Below are 14,255 nucleotides of genomic sequence, written 5' to 3' on the forward strand. Positions count from 1 at the left end.
TTTAGGTACATTAGTAGGTACTTTCAAATAAATATTTTAAAATAACTTTTCTTAATGATTATTTAGATTTTACTATTTTTTTAACATAACTATTGATATTACCAAGCTCCTTATACATTTTCCCATTTATTCCATAACTAACTGTTCTACCCATTCTCAGCACAGGAGTTTCTGATTTTCCCAGTTGTAAACATAAATGAGTGTTAAAAATGTAGTAAATCTATAGAAATGTAAATTTGAGATGTCTTAATTTAAGTAAATATTAATCCATGGTTCTTGGCGTTACCCGAGGAACACCTGTAGCAGATACGGTAAAAAGTGACAGGACCATTTTTGTAGTTTATTAAATTCTACCCACTGGAGGTGCAATCCAAATTTTGATCCAATTGTTCGTTTGGCCGTTATCATTCACGCAATGCAAGCAATGCATCGGTGATGATGTCATTATATCAACTGCCTTTTCATCCCCTTAGGGGAGGTTTATTAAACATCTAGGTAACGTAGTTTTCCTATTTCCCACCTGAAGAATACCTATGTTAAATATTAGCTTCCTAATATATCAGGAAGTAAGAGAATTAGTGATGAGTCAGCGAGTGAGTGAGTGAGTGAGTGAGTGAGTGAGTGAGTGAGGGCTTTCACAATTTTATATATATATATATATATATATATTTGATCCAAACAGGAGATTTATTGTAGACTTCCCATAGTTAAATCTCTTTCTGCAAGGTACACTGGATTCCACAGGGAATAACATTGGGGTGTAGAGTTGGCTCTTGATCCAAGGCACCAACAGGCTAAAGCTTTGACTGTTCTCAGGATGCATTGCATCGCCTCCTATGTAGCCCCGCCTCCAAGCACTGGAGCTCAATTTTGTTAACCAGTCCAATGTAGTAGCAGGTAAAAGAGACGGCAGATGTTAGTCACATAGAACTACATTTCCATGACAGGAGAAGGGACCAGCGGCTAATGTCATACAAACCCAAAGAAGCTAAGTGCATCAGGGTGGGCACCCTGTGGAATCCAGTGTACCTCGCAGAAAGAGATTTAACTATGGTAAGTCTACCATAAATCTCCTTTTCTGCAGCGGGATACACTGGTATTCCACAGGGAATAATATTGGGGATGTCCTAAAGCAGTTCCTCATGGGAGGGGATGCACTGTAGCAGGTACAAGAACCCGGCGTCCAAAGGAAGCATCCTGGGAGGCGGAAGTATTGAAGGCATAGAACCTGATGAATTTGTTCACAGAAGACCACGTAGCCGCCTTGCACAATTGTTCAGCAGATGCACCTCGGCGGGCCACCCAAGATCGTCTAACAGACTGAGTAGAATGAGATTTGATAGCAGCAGGAGCTGGGAGACCAGCCTGCGCATAGGCTTGTGCAATCACCATTCTAATCTATCTGGCCAAGGTCTGCTTAATTGCAGGCCAGCCACGTTTGTGAAAACCAAAAAGTACAAAAAGGGTATCTGACCTCCTGAGGGAGGCAGTCCTCTCTACATAAATATGAAGAGCCTGTACCACATCCAAAGACCGCTCTTTGGAGGACAAACCAGAAGAGATAAAGGCCGGAACCACAATCTCTTGGTTAAGATGAAAAGATAATACCACCTTAGGTAGATAACCAGGGCAAGTTCAAAGAACTGACCGGTCACAATGAAAAATCAGAAAGGGTGGATGACAGGACAAAGCGCGTAAGTCCGACACCCTCCTAGCAGAGGCAATAGCCAATAAAAACATGACCTTAAGTGTAAGACATTTAAGATTCACAGACTCAAGACATTTGAATAGAGACTCTTGCAGTGCATTTAATACAACAGACAGATCCCATGGAGCCACAGGAGTGACATAGGGAAGCTGAATCCTTAAAACACCCTGAGTGAAAGTATGAACATCAGGAATAAATGCAATTTTCCTCTGAAACCACACCGAAAAGGCAGATATATAAACCTTGAGTGAGGCCAGATGAAGGCCTAAATCTAGGCCTTGTTGCAGAAAAGCCAAAAGCCTAGAAGTTCTGAATGAATAGGCATCATAATTCTTAGCAGGACACCATGTAAAATAAGAATTCCAGACCCTGTAATAAATCCGTGCAGAAGCTGGTTTGCAAACCTTCAGCATAGTTTAAATAACCACCTCAGAGAATCCCTTGGCCCTCAGGAGTGAAGCTTCAAGAGCCACGCTGTAAAAGCCAGTCTGGCCAGGTCCGGATAGACACAAAGGCCCTGAATGAGGAGTTCTGGGCATTGAGGAAGTAGAAGAGGATGCTCTGTCAATAGACCCTGCAGGTCTAAGAACCAATGCCATCTGTGCCACGCTGGAGCGACTGGAATAAGTATTCCTTTTTCTTGCTTGAACTTCCGAAGTACCCTGGTCAGGTATGATACCGGAGGGAACGCGTATGGCAGCCGAAAATTCCATGGAATTGCCAGTGCATCCACAAATGCTGCTTGAGGATCCCTTGTCCTTGATCCGAAGACCGGAACCTTGTGATTGTGTCGAGACACCATCAGGTCTACGTCTGGTAGGCCCCACTTGTCCACTAGGAGTTGAAAGACTCCACTCTCCGGTGTGAACATCCTGATGACTGAGGAAATCTGCTTCCCAGTTGAGGACTCCAGGGATGAACACTGCCAATATTGCTGGCAGATGGCGTTCCGCCCAACTGAGGATTTTTGATACTTCCAGCATTGCCATGCGACTTTGAGTGCCGCCTTGATGATGTATGTTCACCAAAGTGGTGGCGTTGTCTGATTGTACTTGAACAGGCCTGTTCTGTACTAGAAGCAAGGCCAGTGTCAATGCAGTGAACACCACCCGCAATTCCAGAATGTTTATTGGGAGGAGAGACTCCTCCCTGGTCCACCGACCATGGAGAGAGCGTTGCTCCAACACCATGCCCTAACCCCACAGACTGGAATCCATTGTGAGAAGGACCCAGTTGGAGATCCAGAAGGGACGGCCCCTGCTCAATTGTTGATCCTGTAGCCACTATCTCAGTCACAGACGAACCTCCAGAGTCAAGGAGATCATTTGAGATCTGATCCGATGAGGCAGGCCATCCCACTTGGAAAGAATTAACCTCTGCAGAGGGTGGGAATGAAATTAAGCGTACTCTAACATGTCGAAAGCCGACACCATGATGCCTAGTACTTGCATCAGCGAGTGTATCAACACTCTTGGGTTAGAGAGGAAATATCTGATCCTGTCCTGAAGTTTCAGGACTTTCTCTGGAGACAAAAACAATCATTGGTTGTGTGTGTTCAGTAGTGCCCCCAGGTGCACCATGCTCCGAGCAGGGACCAGTGAGGACTTTTTACAGTAGATGAGCCACCCATGGGCTTGTAGTAATTGGACCGTCAGTTCCAGATGACTGAGGAGAACCTCTTGGGAGTTTTCCAGGTTCAGCAAGTCATCCAGATATGGCAGGATCCTGATACCCTGATGGCGGAGAATAGCCGTCATCATGGCTATGTCCTTGGTGAAGATCCAAGTGGCCACGGCCAATCCAAAAGGCAGTGCCTGGAATTGATAACGTAGGTTGCCAATAGCAAATCGCAGATATTGCTGATGCGACATGGCAATAGGTTTGTGCAGGTAAGCATCCTGTATGTCCAGGGATACCATAAAGTCTTCAGGTTTCATGGCCAGCACTATAGAGTACAGAGTTTCCATATGGAATTTGGATACTCTCACAAACTTGTTCAATGATTTGAGGTTGAGTATAGGCCGGAAGGACCCATTTGGCTTTGGAACTAGAAACAGGGTTAAATAATAGCCCCTGCCTCTCTGAGACAGAGGTACTGGCACTACCACGCCTGTATCCAGGAGGGATTGTACAACCAAGCGTAGAGCTTTCACTTTTAACGGATCCGCAGGGATAATGGTTGTGAAAAACTGGCGAGGGGGACGTCTCTTGAAAGAGATTGCATACCCGTGAGAGACAACTTCCCGCACCCAGGCATATGAAGTGGTCTTTAACTAGGCCTGGGCAAACTGCAGAAGTTGGCCTCACAACCTGGGGTCCCCCAGGGGGAGGGCCACCCCATGTTGCAGCAGGCTTGTCTTGTTTGGATGCAGTCTGACGGGCGGCCCAGGATTGCTTAGATTTAGGCTTAGTGGTTTTGAAAGCACGAGCCTATCATGGATACGCCTGACCCTTTGCTTTTCCTGGTGGTCGTAAGGAACAAAAGGTGGTACTCTTAGCCTTTGGAGCTGAAGGATTAGTATTTGGGAGACACGCAGTCTTGGCAGTAGCCAAATGGAGCATCTCCAAGGTCTTTTTGGAGTCCAGGTCCACCTTCCAGGACCTCAACCACATAATTCAATGAGCCAGGATAGATGTAGTAAATGCCTTGGCCGCCATTACACCTGCATCAGAGGCCGCCTCTTGAATATAGTGGTAGGCTGTTGTAATATAAGACAAATATTGTCTAGCAGTGTCAGAAAAATCCTACGGCAGCTCATCCTCAATTGCCTGAACCCATGCTTCAATACCTTTCACAGCCCAGGAGGCTGCCATAGTGGGTCTATATACAGTACAGTGCCAGTAAGGGAGTAAATAGACTTCAGGCATCTTTCCACACGCTTCTCCATTGGTTCCTTCAGTGAGGTGACGGTGGTGACAGGCAGAGTAGATGACACCACAAGACGGGCGACATGAGAGTCCACCGGCGGTTGAGTTTCCCACTTGTTACTCCGCTCCGCAGTGATAAGATAACGCGTTAGCATCTTTTAGACAGGGGAAATTTATTTCCTGGAGACGACCAGGATTCCTGACGTATGTCAATTAAATGGTCAGAATGTGGTAAGACTACTTTAGCAACCTACTTATGTTTGAACTTATCAGGTTTCTTAGATGCAGTAGTAGGCTCAATGTCATCATCTATTTGAAGAATTAGCTTAATAGCTTCCACAAGGTCAGGAACATCAACCTTGGTTGTAGATTCCTCATCAGAAGCAACTGTATCAGTGTCTGATGGATCAGTATATTCCCCATCCTCATCAGAAGAATTATCCAAAATACTAGTGGATTGTGAGGAAGAAATGGCCCATTTAGATGACCCCCTTGGTCCCAATGGAGCGTGGGGTAGACTTTTGTCTAACCAAAAACTGATTAATTGTTGTAATTGGGTAGACAGAGTATCTGCCCAGGGCAAATTAACTACAGGGACAATATGTGGCTGCAATGGCACAGGAGGTTCCACAAGGGGGCATAAGATGTGTCACAAGTGTAGTCAGCAGACTTGAGAATGCTGCCAGGGTGGGTCCTGATTGGCCCAGGTGCTGTAGTTTGACTGGGTGTATGGCACTCAGTGCCTGAACCAGCAGCTAAAACTTCCCCCTCAGGTAAATCCATGGTGCCAGTACTGCAGGATGCAGAAGTGTCTGCAGATTTCCTGCCCTGTGTAGCAGACATTATAAGGAATGTAGCCTTAGGGCGTAACAGTACAAAATAGCCAGACAAACACAATACCTGTAAATAACCCCCTATGTTATGTGACTGTAAGCACAGTACACAAAACAGAGGATGTAAGCGGTATGAGGTGACTGAAACACACAGTAAATGAGGAGGTCGCCACTACTTACTACTATATAGTGGTGAGATACCGAGTGCAGTCTCAGAATATGCTCATGATCTAACCACTTGACTTCACTGCTGATTTCCCAGCCACAGAAATATAGAAATAAAAGCCTCAGTATACTTATATGAATATATTTTCATGATGCAGTGGTGCCACTACAGTATATATATCTGTTTCAAGAAAAAAAATTCAGTTATCACCTACAATGGGCCACAGGTATAAATACCTGTGATCTACAAAACAGGTTATATATTATTGAAAAAGGACACCCCACATTTGCCATCATAATTGTGTAAAGTATATTAGTAGATTGTTTTTTATGTATGTGTTTTTATTCATGTGATACTTTTGCTTATATATATGTGATACTTTCAAAAGAAATATGTTACCAGTTTTAAAGAAAAAATCTTGTTATTAATATAAAATAAAAAAGCAAATTTATTGCAAAACTCTTCTGGTAGTTTTTAGTACATTCTTGTTATGGAAGTAAGAATTTATGTGTTGTTATGAAAACTAAAACTAAACTTTTAATAGCCAGATAAAATTGTTTTTTTCATATACAAAAAAGGAAAAATAATTTTGTATAAAATATAAATATACGTTATGGTAAGAACTTACCATTGATAACGGTATTTCTCCTAAGTCCACAGGTTGCACAGGATCACATTGGGATATGATGGAGCGACAGCGGATTGGCACCAAATGATCACAAGCTTTCAGGCCTCCCAGGATGCAACGGGCCGGTCCATATATCCCCGCCCACTGGCTCAGGCAAATCAGTTGGATTCCAAAGCATCTAGGCAGGAGCATCATGTAGAGCCCTAATCAAGCGAGAAAAACACACATGCACACCCTTCCGTACAAGAAGGTAGAGGTTAGTGAGTAGCAAGATCCTCAAATCAGGTGCATCAGGGTGGGATCCCTGTGGAACCTGTGGACTTAGAAGAAATATCATTATCAATGATAAGTTCTTACCATAACGTATATTTCTCCAGCAGGGTCCACAGGTTATCCACAGGATAACATTGGGATCTCCCAAAGCAATTTTAGTGGTCGGGATAGGAGAACCTTACGCCCGAATTCAGCGTCATGAAAGGCAAAAGTATCCAAGCATAATGTCTAATGAATGTGTTAATGGAAGACTATGTGGCTGCCTTACATGTCTGTTCTGCTGAAGCACCATGTAGTGCTGCCTATGAAGGACCTACCTTACAAGTAGAGTGAACAGAGACATTAGCCGGAACAGGGAGATCCACTTGAGAATATGCTTCCAAAATCGTCATTCGAAGCCCTCTAGCCAGCGTCTATTTAGTAACAGGCCATCCTCTCTTGTGAATTCCGTAGACAATGAAGATAGAATCTGTCTTTCTGATGGCACTGGTGCGATCCACGTAGATCCTTAATGCTCGGACTACGTCCCGTGACGAATCTCCCGCAGAAAGTCCCGATACCTGAGAAAACCGGGACTACAATTTCTTCATTAAGGTTGATTTTAGAAACCACCTTAGGAAGATACCCAGACCTAGTTCTGAGAACTGCTTTATCTGGAAAAAAACAATCAGAAAAAGAGAACATGAGAGCTCGCCTAAATCTGACACTCTTCTAGCTGATGCATAGTCAGTAGAAAGAGAACTTTAGCTGTCAACCATTTAAGATCCACTTTATTAAGTGGTTCAAACGGAGCAATTTGAAGGGCTTTCAGGACTAAATTTAAGTCCCAAGGCACTGTAGGAGGAACAAAAGAAGGTTGAATGCGCAGCATTCCCTGGAAAAAGTATGCACATCCTGTAAATTGGCAATTTTCTTTTGGAACCATACAGTCAATGCTGATACTTATACTCTCAAGGAAGCCACCTTCAAACCTTTATCCATACCCGCCTGAAGGAAATCTAAGACCCTGGAAACTTGAAAAGATTTCGGGTCCATATTTCTTTCACTGCACCATGAATATAGGTCTACCATATTTGGTGATAAATGCGAGCTGAGGAGGGTTTCCTTGCACTGAGCATTGTTTGAATTACCTGTAGCGAGAATCCTCTTGACTTCAGGATAGAGGTTTCAAGAGCCTCGCCGTCAACGATAGTTGATACAGATGCCTGTGATAACAAGGACCCTGCATTAGTAGATCTGGACGTTGAGTGAGCAGAAATGGAGCATCCATCGACATTCTCTGCAGATCTGTGTACCAATGCCTTCTGGGCCAAGCCGGAGCTATTAGAATCACAACACCCTTTGCTTCTTTTATTTTCCTTACCACCCTGGTAGCAGGATGATCGGAGGAAATAGATACACCAGATGAAAATCTCATTTCACTTACAAGGTTTCCACAAAGATCACTCCGGGATCCTTTGTTCTTGCCCCGTATGCGGGCACTTTGTTGTTCAGACGGGACGCCATAAGATCTATCTCTGGCAAACCCCACTTGTCTACCAAAGTCTGAAAGATTTCCGGGTGTAGAGCCCATTTGCTTGCTTGAATGGCGTGTCGACTGAGAAAGTCCGCTCCTCAGTTTAGGACTCCTGGAATGAAGATGGAGTTCAGCCCACTTTAGTATGTGACTTACCTCCTTCATTGCTGTGTGGCTGCGCTTTCCTCCTTGATGGTTGAGGTACGCCCCTGCCATTAAATTGTCCGAGTGGATCAGGACTGGTCTTCCTTGAAGAGTGTCCTTTGCCTGAATCATTGCCATGTATATGGCCCTGAAACAGTCTGAAGTTCTAACAGATTTATTGGCAGGCAGCTTTCTACTGTGGTCTATTGTCCCTGGAACCATAATCTTCCGGACACTACTCCCCAGCCCTGAAGACTGGCATCTGTTATCAGGATCCCCCATCTGATATCCAAAAAGGTTCTCCCTTTGTCTAGATGGGATGTCTGTAGCAACCAGGCTGATGACTTTCTTACCTTGTGTGAAAGTACCATAGTCTGTTTCTTTATTGTCTGACGTACAGTATTCCATTCCATCTGGCCAGAATCAGATGCTGCCAAGGTCTTGAGTGGAATTGTTCATACTCTACCATGTTGATTGTTGACACCATCAAACCCATCAGTCGCATAGCTGCGTGGATTGATATTGTTTGACTGTGTAACAACTCATGAGTACTTTACTGTACCTTGGATATCTTGTTCCGAGGTAATCAATTTTCTGCAGACTCTAATTCAGTACAGCCCCACAGTGAGTCATCCGCTGTGACAGAACCCGAGATGACTTTGCCCAATTTATGAACCACCCGTGCCTCTGCAGACAAGTCACCGTCTGTTGGAGATGGCACAGAAGCTTTTCCTGTGATTGTGCCAGGATAAAAAAGGTGGTCGAGGTATGGTCATTTTCTTATCCCCTTCTTGCGGAGATAAGATGCCATAATCATCATAATTTTGGTACATACAGTACTCTGGGGGCTGTGGCTAACCCAAAGAGTAAGGTCTGGAACTGAAAATGTTGCTGGAGGATGGTGAACCTTGAGATAACACTGATGGAACAGTGCTATAAGAACCTGTAGGTAAGCATCCTGACTATCCAGGAATACCATGTAATCTCATGGCTCCATGCAAAAATTATGGAGCACAACATCTCCATGTGAACCGTGGTACCCAAACTTATCTGTTTGGGATTTTGAGAATGGGGTGAAAGGATCCTTCTGAACCCAAACCCGGTTGGAGTAAAAACCCCTGTCCCTATTGTGCAGGGGTTACTGGAATGACTATTACTGACAAAAGCAATTTCTGAACTGCTTCTTGCAAACCCCTGTCCTTTGCCTCCACCCGAGATGGACTGGAACAGAAGAACCTTCGAGGAGATGCTTCTAGAAGGGAAAGCATAACCTAGAGATACTGCTTCTTACACCCAGAAATCTGTTTGTAGACTGCTACCAGATCTGTGCAAACTGAAGAAGTTGACCTCCTATCCTTTTGGGGTCCCCCAGAAGGAGGCCCGCACCATCACACTGATGGCTTATCCTCTGGTTTGGAAGCTGGCCCTCTGGTTGCCTTTGCTTCTTTGCCTTACCAAACTTATTGTATTGGGGCTGTTACGTTCCTTTATGACCGACAAGGCCAAAACCGGACCCCTAGGTTTGAGGTTATATGTGGAAGGAAACGTGACCTTCTTGGAGTCTGTTTCTGACTGCAGAATATCTGTTAACTCCTTCCCAAACAGAAACTTCAAGCCAAAGGCAAAGTTTCCAGAACCTTCTTTGATTCTGAATAAGCTTTCCATGTATGTAAGCAAAACTGCTCTGTGAGCAGCTACTGTTAATGCTGATGCCCTAGAACATTAGTGTCCATATGTGCTATATGGGATTCTTGCTCCCTTGCAGGTGCTGAAAACCTGTTTTCCAGTACCTAAGCCCAGTGTACCTACAGCACCTGGTATTCTAAGGTGGTCTCCCTTCCAAGAACTAACCAGTCCCAACACTGCTTAGCTTCCAAGATCTAGTGAGATTGGGCCTATCCAGTGTGGTGTGGCTGTCGAATGCAAGGTGAAGTCATGGCTGGCCTTATGACTGCCCCATACAGAGACCATGTGGTTTTCAGAAAACCATCCCTCTTTTGACATTGACTGCAAAGGCCATATAGATTTTTGCACTATCAATGATATGCATATCTACTTCAGGAGGCTATTTTTAAACAGTCCCCAGCTGGAAAAGGATATATGGAATCCCATTTACTGGGAACCTATATTCCTTATTGGGTATAGCCCAAACCTTTTCCATGATTTCCATCAGCTGCTTGGGTCCCCCATGAGGAGGCCCTATTTTTTGGGACATTTAAACCTAGGCCCTTTATTTTTAATACAGGCTCTGCTGATCCCCTGGGGACAGAAAGGCCTTTACTGCTCTCATTATTTCAGATATATTCACTAAGCTGATACCCTCTACCTGTTCTTTGTATGCCGAAGTAGAGTATGTAGAGCTTTCATCATCTGATGAATCATCATGTGTAGCCTGTGCAGTTGATGATTTATTTACACTCGGTTTATCAGCTTGCTTTATTGGAGAAGCTGTTGGGTATACAGTAGGTAGAGAGCTGCATGTATGGGTTAATAGTGAACCCTATTCCTGGTATTGAGGCTGTAGGAATTAACCTTTCAGCTATACTGAACAAGGTATGTGCAAACATCGCCCAAGGGGGATCTATCTGTTCTTGACGTAGATCAAGGATCTGCCTTGTATTATGCTGAAAAGCAAATAATTTTACATATAAACCATCCTGTACCAGATCAGAGAGAATAACACAGTTTTTGCAAGACAACATGTTATGAGTGTTGGTGTTACTGTAAGTGTACTCTCGTCACTTTTGCCGCTCTTAGATATGAAAATAATCAGCACTTTCACAGTGTACTACACAATTTGTGACTGTAACCACTTTATCATTCTAAAGTGATATCAATCTGACCGTTACCCATGCACCCACATTGAGGATCAGAAGACCAACTGACAAACATATATAAAAGACAGCAATCACACTAGCAGTCATATATTAGTCATATGAGCACATAATCAACTACGAACACATTTTGAAGTACAGTATGTAGGAGTACATAATACTGAATTCTGTTTTATACCTATTTAACGTATACAGGCGCAATGCGAAGGAAACCACAGTAATGTACACAGACTCATATGCAATATGCACTTAAAATTAACTATTCATACTGACAAAAGTAGATAGAAATTTAGTGCTGTATACCCCGTACTCAGTAGAGTGGGATACAGGGAGACTCACCTCACTTCCAAGATCGATCAATACATTAGTGAACGCTGAGTGGATCCAGATGCTACTAGTGTACACCACCGCTCATGGAACTTTTAGTGAACACAGACGCATCGTGCATACAGACGCACCAGCCATACAGACACATGTATTGCGACTGGGTCTCCTTGCGGCAGTGCTTGTGAACACAGATGCAGCGGCCTATGCTGCAACCGAGACCCCTCGTGGTATCGTCTGAGACGGAAGTGAGGCAACAGTTCATGGCGGGAGACTCGTGGAATTTGGTCATGAACTGGGGGGAGGGGCAACCAGGAGAGTGTCCAACTTCCCACCGCTGACATCAACCCTAGGGATCGCAGCCTCATACTATTCCTGGTGCCTTATGATCCCTAAGGCCTAGCGCTGAAGCACCCGTGGTGGCGGCGCGTCAGCTACTGTTTGGTAGTCTCCTTCCAATACAGTGCGACTGTGGCCATATTCCCCGACTACGGGGAACCAATGCCTTACCTTCTCCCTATGCTCTGGCCACAGCCTGGTAACGTCTGCTGGACCTGCTAGTATATCCGACACAGACACCCACCGAGACAGCACTGTACTCATAGGTAAGCGTTGTTGCGACCCGGCGGAGAGTTGTTGGAGCAACTCTTTCCAATTTGCGTATAAAACGCTGTTAAGAAAGATCACTCAAAAACATAGTAAGACTATAAAAATAAAACAAGAAAGCTTCGGGCTGCCATAGAACAGCAGCCCTCCTACCACGGTCCGGCTCCTGCCTCACCAAACAAAAAACTGATTTGCCTGAGCCAGTGGGCGGGGATATATGGATGGGCCCATTGCATCCTGGGAGGCCTGAAAGCTTGTGATCGTTTGGAACCAATCCGCTGTCGCTCCATCATATCCCAGTGTTATCCTGTTGATAAACTGTGGACCCTGCCGGAGAAAATATGTTCTGGTCCCTCTATATTTGTATATATAGTCAAGAGGTGAGATGTAGACACATCCAGTACTACAACCACAACGTATGGGCCAGTACAATAACCTGTTTTAATTGAAACCTAAATTGGTTGATTTATGCCAGGAGAGCCCATTTAGCTCAAAAAATTGTTTTCATGAATACTGGTCACTCGTTAATTATATTTTTTGCCATCTTAAGTCATATTCTTCATAGAGAGTAAAAATTGGCAATTGGCAAGAAGGAAGAGAGAAATTGGTGATTCTGCTGTTAGCGTTTTATGCCAGGCAAGGCTGCTAGAACTGTCCTACTATACTTGGTATTACCAGGAGGTCGCCCTTCCTGGTACTGACACAAGCCAACACTGTGTCACTTCCAAGATCAGACGAGATTGGGCATAAGCGATGAAGTATGGCAGTAGGATAGTGTATGAGCCTGTCTGACTCACTAATGAGAATGCACCTAAAGGGTTATTCTCTTTGCAGATTATCTGCCTCAGAAAAAGGAAGATAAGAGAGAGCAAGATAACCCATTTGAAATAGGTAGATACAGGTTAAAATAGAGTACATGGATCTGCTGTTTACATTAGGCAGTGAGATATACATTTATGCCTTCAAAGCACAAGTATGTCACTGGATCATAAATGAGAGTCCGCTGAATAAGTTTAGATTAGGGTAGAGATAGAGAGAAAAAATTGACAAATATCTTAATTCATAATATAAAGCGGTAATGAATAAAGCTATTTTCAGAACATACCACCTATCAGGTTAATTGTGAGAGGGTGAATAATTTCTAATCCCAGAGTGATTTACACCAAGGTAAAATATGATATATCCGCAATTGAAATAAACATGGTCTTATGAGGACCCTGAAACAAAGTGCTACTGTAAGTCACACTTAAGCCTTGGTGGATAGATAGTTACAATCTAGGATTTAAAAAAGATATATATACCTAGGAGACATGGTTCCTGCAGAACACTGAGTTAAATAAATACTTATTCCAAGCACAATGAAGTTTTGTTAAACCCCAAATTAAGTACAATAACACAAAACAATAAGATAGATAAATAGTTGCAATTTCAGATAGAAAATGAATGCATTTAAGGTTCAACATTCGTTGTGCCTGATAGGGGTAAAAGTAAGCAATTTATGCTAGATAATCACATAGATGGAAGATGGGGGCATACTGCCCCTAGTTACCCATATCCTCGGTCTGTTTAAGGATGACCATGCCTCAAGGTAGAGTGATCCAGTGATTGAGTCCCCTGCTGGCCCTGAGGAAAACGTGTTTCGCCCAGCTTCCAGCCTTGGTCATGTCCTGTAGCTAAATGGGCTCTCCTGGCATCAATCAGTACACTCTTGTGCACCCACACAAGAGTCTACTTTTTTCTCTTCTCTTAATAACTTGTATTTTTGGACTCAGGGTGCACTACCAGGTGGACCTATTCAGGAATAGCTTCCAATATATTGTCCAATTCTGGTCTTTCTTTATATTTACTGCTAATTTAAATACTACCCAGGTTGTGCAGAGTCTAACACACCCCAACTTAGTTTTTGGTACATATCAGACTGGGGTTAATAAAATTAGCGCACACTTTTGTCAAAAAAATTATCTTGTTCCACATCCATATATATGGTGTGGAGTTTTTAGAGATGAGCGGGTTCGGTTTCTTTGAATCCGAACCCGCACGAACTTCACTTTTTTTTCCACGGGTCCGAGCGACTCGGATCTTCCCGCCTTGCTCGGTTAACCCGAGCGCGCCCGAACGTCATCATGACGCTGTCGGATTCTCGCGAGGCTCGGATTCTATCGCGAGACTCGGATTCTATATAAGGAGCCGCGCGTCGCCGCCATTTTCACTCGTGCATTGAGATTGATAGGGAGAGGACGTGTCTGGCGTCCTCTCCATTAGAATAGAGATAGATAGATTAGATAGAGAGAGATTGTGCAGAGTCGCAGACAGAGTTAGTTTACCACAGTCAGTGACCAGTGCAGTTGCTAGTTA

The 14,255-nt window shown here is 43.9% G+C and overlaps 1 protein-coding gene and 1 pseudogene across 1 annotated transcript in view; both read right to left on the reverse strand.

Annotated features, from left to right (window-relative positions):
- Window positions 1-14,255, reverse strand: part of TRDN (triadin) — an 862,718-nt gene that overhangs the window by 202,660 nt on the left and 645,803 nt on the right. The window lies entirely within an intron of this gene.
- LOC134912655 (5S ribosomal RNA) lies at window positions 9,939-10,057 on the reverse strand (annotated as a pseudogene).

This window comes from Pseudophryne corroboree, chromosome 4, assembly GCF_028390025.1.
Source record: "Pseudophryne corroboree isolate aPseCor3 chromosome 4, aPseCor3.hap2, whole genome shotgun sequence".
Lineage (NCBI taxonomy): Eukaryota > Metazoa > Chordata > Amphibia > Anura > Myobatrachidae > Pseudophryne > Pseudophryne corroboree.